General features: G+C 39.6%; 1 long non-coding RNA gene across 1 annotated transcript; it reads right to left on the reverse strand.

The window, feature by feature from the left end:
• Nucleotides 1-2,425: 2,425 nt before the first annotated feature.
• Nucleotides 2,426-6,913, reverse strand: LOC146689746 (uncharacterized). The gene is made up of 4 exons (XR_014915976.1): nt 6,596-6,913; nt 5,339-5,421; nt 2,693-2,830; nt 2,426-2,610 (listed from the first exon to the last, which is right to left on the reverse strand). It is a non-coding gene; the product is annotated as an uncharacterized LOC146689746 (long non-coding RNA).
• Between the last annotated feature and the right edge of the window lie 4,221 nt (nt 6,914-11,134).

Here is an 11,134-nt window from a genome sequence, read left to right on the forward strand (position 1 = left end):
TAGAGCAGAACGCTGATCATTTTATTAAAGATGAAAGACTTTAGACAGTTTTCAACTCTCAGTAATGCCATAGTGATCGTTTGATATATGGACCTGCAGCGGAGTTTAGGCCCAGACACGGCTAGTGACGTCAGACTTAACGACCGGATAGGAAACCAAACCAACCAGAAACATGATGGGAGATAACAAAGCACCGCCAGCAACAAAGGACTGACCGGGTTAAAGCACACACACTGAGGGGAAAAGGGAAGTGGAGACAGATGCAAGGAACAACTGGAGAAAATAAGATGAGGGAAAAAATGACAATAGTTTCTAATTAAAACAGGAAGTAAAAAGCGATTACTAAATGGTGCAAGAGACACTAATGAACTTAATAAGGTGGAAAAGACACGAGACGATGGAACTAAACTCTTAACAACCAAAAACTGAGAACAGGACTAAACAGCAAAATAGATAAAGAATATATATATATAATATATATAATATAACTTATTCTATAACTGCAGTTAAGAAAATGGAGCGATGGCAGAGGGAGAAAGCCAGAAGTGAGGATAGAAGCTTCAAGCCACCTTACATGAAAGAGGGAGAAGTTAATGAGAGCAGATTGGATATTAAAAAAGTCACACTGAGGAAATTGTGTAAGTTATAAAATAAAAATGCACAGTGAGCTTTTATTTCTTTTATAAAATGTTCTCTCTTCTGTTTGAATTCAATCTATCTTTGACGTTAAGAAGAACTCATTTTGCTGCAGAGGAGCAGAGGGAGCAGAGAGTCTTAGGTCAATGCAATTCTGCTTGGAACAAACTACAAAGATGTTCCTTCTACTCTTTCCAGAATGCTGTCACTTTTGGTTTGCTTCTTGTGCAGCTGTGAAATAAAGTAATGTGGAATGAAAGCGTATTATGGTTCGCAAATGATGAGCTGATGTAGAAAGACAGGTAAAGTTTGGACACGTGTCAGGATTTTCTTCAACATTTTCAGGGAAGTCAAGTTATAAATCTAAGGGCAAGTCATCTAAAATAAACTAAAGATGAAGCATTTCAAACGGAAATAAAACCCCAGCAAATAAATAAGTCTGTGATATTTTCATATTCACAGCTCAGTGTAAAGCGCTTTTAAAAACAGCAGACCAAAGCAGTAATTAACCACAGTCCTTCTAATTAAAATGGTTTCATATGCTGAAATTGCTTTACACAACAACACTGAAATTTATTTTGACATCTTGAAGAAGTTATGGAATTGGCCTTGATATCTCCGAGACAGAGCTATTTGGGGTTTGTGGAAAACTGTTCTACTGCTTTCCCCAGTTTTCCCCCTTTATGGAATAGTAACTGGCGACACAGCCAATATCAGCATTGTTGTCTTGATCTTTTAAATCTTAAAAATAGAAAACATAGAACAAAGTAGACTACTAATACAGACTCTGATCAGTGCTAGAAACATTTGCAGCCAGTCAGAATTGTATTTAAATATGATTTACTCTGGATGTTCCTGCTTTTATCTCTGTTGGGGAAAGATACAGCACAAAAAGATACATCTGGCCCCAGCTTGCACATATTATTTTAAACACCTTATTATCTGCAAGGGTCTTTCTTAACACCACTCATCTGGCAGCTTCCTTAGGAGGTCAAATGATTCGTGCAGATTATTTTTAAATGAATGTATCTATATTTTCTTTCGCAGCACTGAAAACACCGAGCTTCCCTGGAATAGTGTTGGCTTGGTAGAGGAAATTTCCGGTCCCGGATAACTTGTCCTGGTGACCTCATGGTGCACTCCACACAGGGAGTACAGCTATGTTGCCTAAGGGATAGTATGTCTTTAGTTTAAGCTTTTGTCAGGTTGACTAAAGTTTGCATTGTCTTTGTTCAAACTCCCATTTTATAATCTTTGGTCCTGAGGGAAAACAGAAAGGAAGATAAGTTGGATAACCATGCCTGCCTCTCTGGCTTGTTATTTTATCTCATTGGAGGAAAGCGCTGAAATGATGGTAACAACTCTGAAATGGGATATGGCCATTAGAGGAATAGAAAGCATGCTGGTTTAATTTGGAACTTTTATTAGAACTTAGTGTGATGATTTTATTACTATGTCCAGTCTGTTTTTTATTTAGTTGTGCCTACCTAATAGTGATATGTATCAACTCCTCAAGTAGTAAGATGGAAATAATTGCAGTAGCTAATCTAAAAAACTAATCCAAAGTCTACAGCCACCCCTCATTTCTTGATATTTTGCTTCCAGACTCTTGAGCTTGGGCTCCAGACTCTTGGCTTTGAGCAATAGGGCTTTTTTTTGTCATCTCCAAAACAGTTAGACCTTTTTTTTTTTTTTTTTACACCAACAAGGTGATTCCCAGGGAGCTATTAGCTAAAATCTTGGTGTAACCTGTCACGGTTTGGCATGGCAAACCGTGGGGGGTGTGGGGAAGGAGGACCCAGGCGCGGTGCTCTATGCATTTATTTACAGTGATGGAACTGATACACAACAATAATACATCCCCGTGTGCTCCCGACTTCCACTCCGTGTCTTCTCCCAGTGTTTGTGCCCATGTGTCTGCTCCCTCGTGCCAGTGCACTCTGTGTCTGCTGCCCTCTCATCCAGCAATCCTTCCTGGGAAAATAGAGGCAGTAGTTAGTACCCTCAGTTCACTTGGTAAGCTCACACTCACAAACAGACCAGCTGGAGAACTGACAGGAAGTCTCACGAAATGATCCCACGCCGGTGGGAGCTCCAAGACTCTCTTAAGTAGCTCCCCCGACGAGGCCTGATCAGCAGCAGGTGTGTGGCTTCGGGTGTGGCCAGTCCGCCAGCAGGGCCACACCCACCAGGCCTGAAGGCGCCCGCAGAAACAAACACACACACACACACACACACACACACACACACACACACACACACACACACACAAGCAGGGATAACGAGGGACAGCAATACAAAATATATATTATAATATTAGTCCATAACTGCTCAGGGATTCTGGGTCGCTCAGACCCAGGACCCTGACATAACCTTAGTTTTGGCATATGTATTTACTTATTTATTTACACACTGAAGTTGTATAGATTATAAAATAAATGTATGCTTCATAATATGTTTTGCACTAATATTGCATGCTTTTTACATATCCTACAGGGCTCTCAAAATTTCAAAATCCCTGGTAGCCCTTCGGGCAGGGACTCTTCAGTTTTTGGTAGCCCAAAATAAATCTAAGTAGCCCGAATAAAAAAAGAGAGCAATTTTTTGATTGACGTTTTGTTTCCTTTACAATATTATACATTAAAGTATAATATTGTAAAGGAAACAAAACATTAATCAAAAAATTGTTGAAAAACAAATTACAACATTGTATAAAAATTACAATCATCAACTCAAATACTTGGTTCTAATTGAACAGAAATTTCTATGAACTTGTAAGAACTGTGTAGGACATGAATCAGTCTGTGTCAGATCCTGAATTTGAAATTTCCGCTGAAGTCACGGGTAAGAGACAAGTGGAACCAAGATCTAGGCCATTTGCTTTTTGAAGTTTGCAAAGACTGCTAAATTTTGCCAGTGGTAGTTCACTCTTTGCAACATAGTACGCTGTTCTAAACAGATTTTTCAGGTTTATTTTTAGTATGTTATTTGCAATTGGTGTTTGTTCTGGGAAAGATATTGCAGACTGAGCAATAATGCATTTCTTGCATTTCTCATGGCTTCTAATGGGGCCTTTCTTAAAATGACTGGTCCCGGTAACAAAGGCGCTTGTCGACTCAGAAATCGAGAGAAAACCAACAACACACCCGGCAGAACATTATGTTATTTACACGGGTGCACATAAGTGGTCCGCATGTGCGCATTCGCTGTCAAAATAAAAGAGGCGCACCAGGTAAAAAGTTGCAACGCGCGTTTGCGTCCATATAAAAATCACTGTTTTTGTCCGCTAGAGTGGGATTTTCACGGCACATTCCGCACCACATCTCTGTGCGTTCATCATTTGTTTGAAGCCAGCTCACCTCCTGCAACCACTTTTCTTTTGTGGTTCGGACTCCTTCTGACATTTCTTTGGAGGTGGAGGAACACCAAAGTAATTGCTTAAAGGAGCTTCTTCGACATCTTTAAGAGTTCTAAACAAATGTCTATCCTCCTCCAGAAAATCTTATGTATGCAAACACGCGTTGCAACTTCATATCTCGTGCGCGTTTTTTTTTTTTTTTTTTGACTGCGAATGCGCACCTGCGGACCACTTATGTGCAGCCCCGATTATATAGCTCGTCATATTGCAGCCACAGAAATTCTTTTGTCCATGAAACCATAAAGCTGCACTTTCTTTTTGTCTTATAGTCTGATTTGTCATAACTTTTCCGTTTTGTGGTAAGCTTTTCTTTGGCTGTCACTTCTTCACCCTGACCTGTCTTATTTGGCTCAGCAGAACTAAAATATATATCCTGCTGCTTTTACACACACACTCACATAACGGTCAGCGATTCTCTGCGCGATCAACCTCTCACATGTTTAAGCTTGCTGCGGGAGATTTCACTTGTCATGTTTGCATAGTAAGCTAACGATTGATAAGACGATGTCAGAGGAATTGGTGCGCAAATTATCATCACTCACCAATCAGTGCTGTCGCTCTCTATACACAGTTCGCGCGATTGCAAAGTGAAAGCAAAAAACAAGCGCAAATTCAAACGCGATTTCAATATGTCACATATTGACAGTGGCTCACCGATGCCAATGACATAATTACCCAGCTACATTTCCGAAAGAATGCAAAAGCATTGACATATATTTTTCCTTCCTACAATAACCCGACGGGCAGGGCAGAGATAGATTTTGGTAGCCCGACTGGAAAAATCGCTAGCCCCGGGACGTCGGGCTAGCGATTTTGCAAGCCCTGTCCTAGATTATTATATAATTATTTACTTTACTATCATTTACCTCACCTTATTAATTTATGTGTAACATTTAGGGTATTTATTATGGTCACTTTTGAGTGGTAAATTTGGTTCCTAACTAGTAGTGCCTGTTTTTAGAGTTCGACATGCTCTGAATGTCAGTTGGGAAGAGATTGGAGTAAAGGTTGAGTAAACTCTGTCCTGCCCTGTTGGTATTTATGTGATACTTTTAAGAGAAACTGTAGCCCACCTTACACCCACAGCCCACACAGAATACTAATGCAGCCAGAAATGACGGATACACTGGCATGTCCCAGGGTGGTGAGCATACTTAGAAAAACAGGACAGTGAACAAATTGAGGATTAAAGAGAAGAAGTGTCAGGCTTAAAACCCATCTACAACAGATGAACAGTATTTAAAAGTCATAGGAAAAAAATCCAGCAAAGACCTGACACAGAACCTGAGAAATGCATCTGGCCCTGCAGCGGCTCCAGCTGCTGTTCACGGAAGCCTCATCAGAAAATGGTCTCAGTCGGAGGCTGGCTGTCAAGAGAAAAAAAAGGGAGAAATGATGAGTTATGAATCACACAGTGAAGTAAATTAGTGGCAACATGTGTTATGGATAATTGAATCCAAATTTAAATTTCTGGATCAAGTCAGTGTCAATATTTTCAATATTTTGTGGAGGAGGTCAAAAGAGAGGTAGAACAGTGTCCACAGCCATCAGTAAAGGCCCCAATATGAATTGGGGATCTTGTCAAAAATGATGGAATAATGAACACAGAAAAGTACCAACAGATGATATTACATGATCCACATGCAATACCATCTGGAAAGCGTCTGTTTGGCAGTGGCTTCATTTTTCATCATGACAATGATGCCAAACATAAGAGAGAAAGTTCAGGCTGTGTTGAAAAAGATGGTCGTACCAAATATTGCTCATTTTCAGTCTCATTGGAATTGTACAATCTCTGGTTTTTTATTATATGCTGTATCTCTTTGCATGCTTTCAATAAATCACCTATTTCCCATTTTCCAAGCAAAATCTAAAGAAATGGGGTTGGCTCAAGAATTTTTCACAGTGCTGTTCATAAAAACACATCATCTTGAATTCAATACAAGGCACATTGTTGTTTATGAAAATAATGTGTTTGATTTTTATTAGAATTTTTTTTATTGCTTTTGAGCTTTTGGCAGAACACAGAACAACAAATAATGAAGACACTGAAAAGAACTTACATTTAGAATAGTTTACGATTAAGAATAACAAATTCTCTAGTTTTATCTCTGAATTTGGTCTTCACTAAATCCACGGTACAAAATAAGGCTCTTTCCTGCTAAATCTTCCACTGTGTTCTCTAGCTAGTGGTTAAAGCTAGGCATTAGCTAGCGGCTAACCGCCTACCATTTGGGTATAGCATACCAACTGAGCTACGGAGCTAGATGGCTCACAACATCACTGTATTCATTTTTCAAATAAACAATGAACAGAGGAGCATGAGGCCTGCAACCAATAAATGCTGTCAGTAGTCATTATTCACCTTACTCCCAGGAATACTTTAGGGATGAACCATGGTTTAGAGTTATATTGAGAGCTGCAACATACTGCCATGGAGACATTGCTCATATTTGTCTAGAATTATCCACAGCCCAGGGTTTAAACCAACACTGTCACTTATTTAATAATCATTGCCAAATTCCAGAAAATATTACTTACAGTTCATCATGATGTGATTCAAATCTGCCGTGGCTCTCGGGATGACAAATTGTGACAGCAGCTGATGAAGAAAATATATCCAAACAATCTTCTTTCCACCCTCCTGTTAGCCTCGATTAATGGTCAATATTACGCTAAACGCAGTTACAGCTAAGCAATGTATTAATCAGCGGAAAGCACGGAGCCGAAGGCAGTTGTGTTATTGTCTTATTGATGTCTATTTCTCTATTCTCAGTCCAATCTTCATTTGTCTGTTTGCGAAATGTTATGATTTTTAATCCACAATGACATCCAGAGAAACACACTGTCACAGACACCCAGTTAATTACCCATGTGAGAGCAAAAAGTATGTAAGAATGACTCTTTTTATTTCTTCGAGTCAGTGTTTTGCTCTCTATTTCACTGAGTAAAACAGCCATATTCTACCATTCTGGCATCTTTTACTTCCTTAAACTCTTCTTCAAGTACAATAAAGCAAACGGGGGATGGAAAAAAAAGCAGGAGAAGAAAACTGAAGAAGAAAAGCGGAAGCGGCTGAAAGATGACAACGCAAAACAAATTAATCACCTAAAGGAGTGGAAAGAGGAGGAAAGGGGCATGTAAACAGTGAGGAAATAAAGAAGGGGGGGGGGAAGAAGGTGACGTGATTTCCAGAGCAAAGGAGTTATTAATGCTTGTTGTCTTTGAAGTGAGCAATTACCTGTGGAGTGTGTGCTGAATCACTGCTGTACACTGACAGAGTGTAACAGAAGGGATTCAGTGTGCAGCACTTTGCTTAAAATTGGATCTACATTTATAGCCAGAGCAGATGGAGATACTGGGTCATCTGGTTTGTCTAAATACTTGTATCCGCATGAACAGCGTGTACATGTGTTGCTTCAGCATGCTTCCAGACTGTTATGGATTGCGGCCAGGTAGAGAAGCATGGGACTCAGACAGAACCAAGGTCAAATAAAGTCAGCCAATACAAATGAGAAGAAGAGAGCAGAGTTAAGTGACTAAACATGCAGGTTATTCAAAGGTGTCTCATAGGTGGTACAATACTAAAAGCTTACCAATATCTCTGATGTTGTTGCAAAGAAAACATCCAATATGTGTCCTCGTGCAACTCTTCAATTACTTTCAGTACTGCTGCTTCTCTGTGTGTCTTTCACACCCCCATTTCACAGGGAAAAAGTCTGAATGAAATTCAGCTTTAACTTCATTTGAATGAGGAGAGATCATTAGGAAAAATTAAACGTAATTAATCAGTGTATTTGGAGATTAGACTCCGGTAGGAGATGAGTTGCACAAAGCACAGTCTGAAAGGGAGAATGACAGAGAGCATAGATTTAAACCCTGCAGCGTAGATGCTGATTGGTTCAAAGCAGGCACGCAAGAAGATGATTGGAGCAGAGTATTGAGCTAGACAGCGTGGGTAGCGGTAGTAATATGAAGAACAGACTAGCAGCTGAAAAGCGATTACAGATCTTAATTGCTGAACTTCCGCATAAGCTTCATTAGAAAGCTGTTTTTGTGTGGCTAAACAAAAGGCCATAAAAAGATCAGATGAATTTCTTTGTTGATTTAAGCCTTTAGTTCCCATTTACTCCTGTATAGAGTAGAATAGAAATATATAGAGTGATTTTATAAGCTTTGTTTTGCTTTGTTTTTTAAAGCCATCTATTAGAACTGCTTTCATCAAAGATTATTTTGGAAGTTTATACACCGTTTGGAGGTTATAAAAACGTTTTAAATGGATGCAGTGGATTGTCAGGTTGACCTGGCTCTCAAAGAATGTTTGAGACATTTTAACAAGGCACACATCCTTCATCTCCCCACTGGCAGCACAGCTGGCCTGGCACACAAACAGACCTTCTCATTCCTGGGTATTAACAAACACACATTCAGGCAAAGGTTTTCTGACTGCCCTGCAAGCCTGCTTTTGTGCATGTGTGTATATATACTTAGCTTCAGTGTATGTTCATTTACCACTGTTAAGTAGACAGGTTATATAGCCTTTTGAGAAACTAAAAATGCTTTGCATGTCCCCATACCTGCTGTCCTACGTACTAAAAATAAGTGTTCTGTTATAAGTACCCCCAGGCCTTTTGAAGTGTTTGCCAGTAAACAATCCCTTTAAGAAGCTGCAGAATGGTGGTCCTAATATGGAACTGTTCCACTCAGTGTTGATCTAGAGACCAGAAGTGCTGAGCAGTATGTTGACTATCAGGGATTACTTGTCTCCTACTAAATTAAACTTCACAGATCAACAAAACTGTCACGGTCCTGGGTCTCCTGACCCAGCGTTTTTAGTTCTTTGTGATTTTTGTATTATTGTACTTGTGTGTGATTTATTCTATGGCTTCTAGTTTTGATCCCTTGCCCTTCATGTCTCTCTGTGTCCCCTCTGTTCTGTGTAATTGTGTGTCTTTGCATGTTTGAGTTTCTTGTTTTCTGTCACTCTGCATTGTGCATTATGTTCTCATGGTTGGTTTTTTGTTACTCTCTCTAGTCTAGTCTCTTGTGTTCCCAGCTGAGTATTTCCCTGTGTATTTTGGTTCTTAGACCTCTGCCTTATGGTTTATGTCTCTGTATTTCTTAGTTGCTGTCTCCACTGTGTCAAGTTCGCGTCTCTGTGTGATACTTCCTGTTTTACTTTGATGGTCCGTGTCTCATGTGAATGCGTCCTGCTTTGCTTGTCTCGTCAGTCCTGATTTCTCCCAGCTGTGCCCTCCTTCTGTGTCTCATTCCCCTCGTTACTTCCCAGTGTATTTAAACCCTGTGTTTCTCTGAGTCAGTGTCGCGTCGTCCCTCATGCTGTGTGTGGATCTCCCTGTGAGTTCTTAGTTTATGGTTTCCCAGTTTAGTCTAGTTTTGTATGTTTGTTCTACCAGCAAATAAAGCTGTGTTTTGAGTTCACCTCCCCGAGTCTGTGAGTCCTGCATTTTGGGTCCAACTCCTGCCTGCCGCACAGCGATTCATGACAAAAACACTATTCTGCTTTGTTTTCTTACTCATGTTTGCAACAAACTGCAAGTGTGTCAAGTGAATATGTTTATTATTAAACAAAAATGTCAACTTTTATCAAAGAAATTATTAAAAATGCGCGAGTAGTCTTGTGTTACAGAAGTGCTAAAGCAAAAAAATACACTGTTTGTACATCCACTGCAGTCCTAAGTTGCATGTGAGAATGTAGATGCCCACTGCAGTATTATCAGAGTTTAAATAGTCTTCACCCTCCAAACTCCTTACTGCAGAGTGTGTGTGCCATTTCATTTTTGCTGATGTGAGAACTGTGCTGGAGAAGTGTAAGTGTCTTATTTTGCTGCATATGTGTCACATTCACATGTTTCACATCATCAAACAAATGTTAATGTTAGACAAAGATGATAAGATGATAATGCAAAATGCAGTTTTTAAATGAGAATTTTTTTATTAAGATCTCAGTAAACAATATTGTAGTAAACACACCACAGACCAGTTGACAATTCAATGCTTTTCAGCATGATTGTGGATGCAGCTCAGGTGTGTCCACCTCCCCTGCAGCGCCACAGACCACGTGCTGCCGCATATATATTATATGAGAATCTAATGAAATTCAAGAACAGATGAGAGACAAAATTATTGACATCTATGAGTCTGGGAAGGGTTATAAAGCTATTTGTATGGTTTTAGGTCTTCGGTGAACCATGACGAGAGCTGTTATCCACAAATGGAGAAAATCTGGAACACTGGTAAATCTTCCCACAAGTGGCCGGCCTACAAAAATTACTCCAAGAGCTCATCGATGACTCATGTAGGGGGTCACAAAAGAACCCAGAACAATATCTGAAGAACTGCAGGCCTCAGTTACCTCAGTTGAGGTCAGTGATCATGATTCAACAATTAGTAATAGACTGGGAAAAAATGACATCCATGGCAGATTTCCAAGGAAAACACCACTGCTGACCAAAAATAACAATGCACAAGAGTTTGGAGAAAATATTCTGTTGACCAATGAGGCAAAAGTTCAACTTTTTGGAAGGTTTGAGTGCCATCACATCTGATGTAAAACTAATATAGCATTTTATAAAAAGATGATCATACCAGTAGCAAAGCATGGTGATGGGAGTGTGATGGTCTGGGCCTGGATTACTTGCTATTGATAGAACCATGAAATCTGCTCTCTACCAGAAATTCATGGTTCAAGTATTTTAACACACTGGATACAATTTTAATGTAAGAATCGTGCTTAAAGTCAAGATGGAGCAGCTTTACTTGTGGTTGGGATTCTTGCAGAATTTGCAAGACAGTGTTAGAAGAGAGCCCATCTTGAGTCGAGGTTATGTGTTTAGAGCTGAACTGCTGCAGGTTCTTGCCATTCACCAACCTGTAGAATATATTGGCTTGCTTGCTTTTTATGGACAAATGCAGAATCATCTGATTATATACTAAATACACAGCTGACAACACAAACCGCTTGTTAATTCTCTTGAATTCTTAGATTGCAGCTTGTTTTTCTTCTTTGATGCTCTCTGCACCCAATGTTTCATTGCTGATTGGTTAAAAATAGAAGAT

The sequence above is a fragment of the Copadichromis virginalis genome, linkage group LG17 (genome assembly GCF_057382275.1).
Source record: "Copadichromis virginalis isolate Kocher_CV1m ecotype Utaka linkage group LG17, C_Virginalis_male_GT1.1, whole genome shotgun sequence".
NCBI lineage: Eukaryota > Metazoa > Chordata > Actinopteri > Cichliformes > Cichlidae > Copadichromis > Copadichromis virginalis.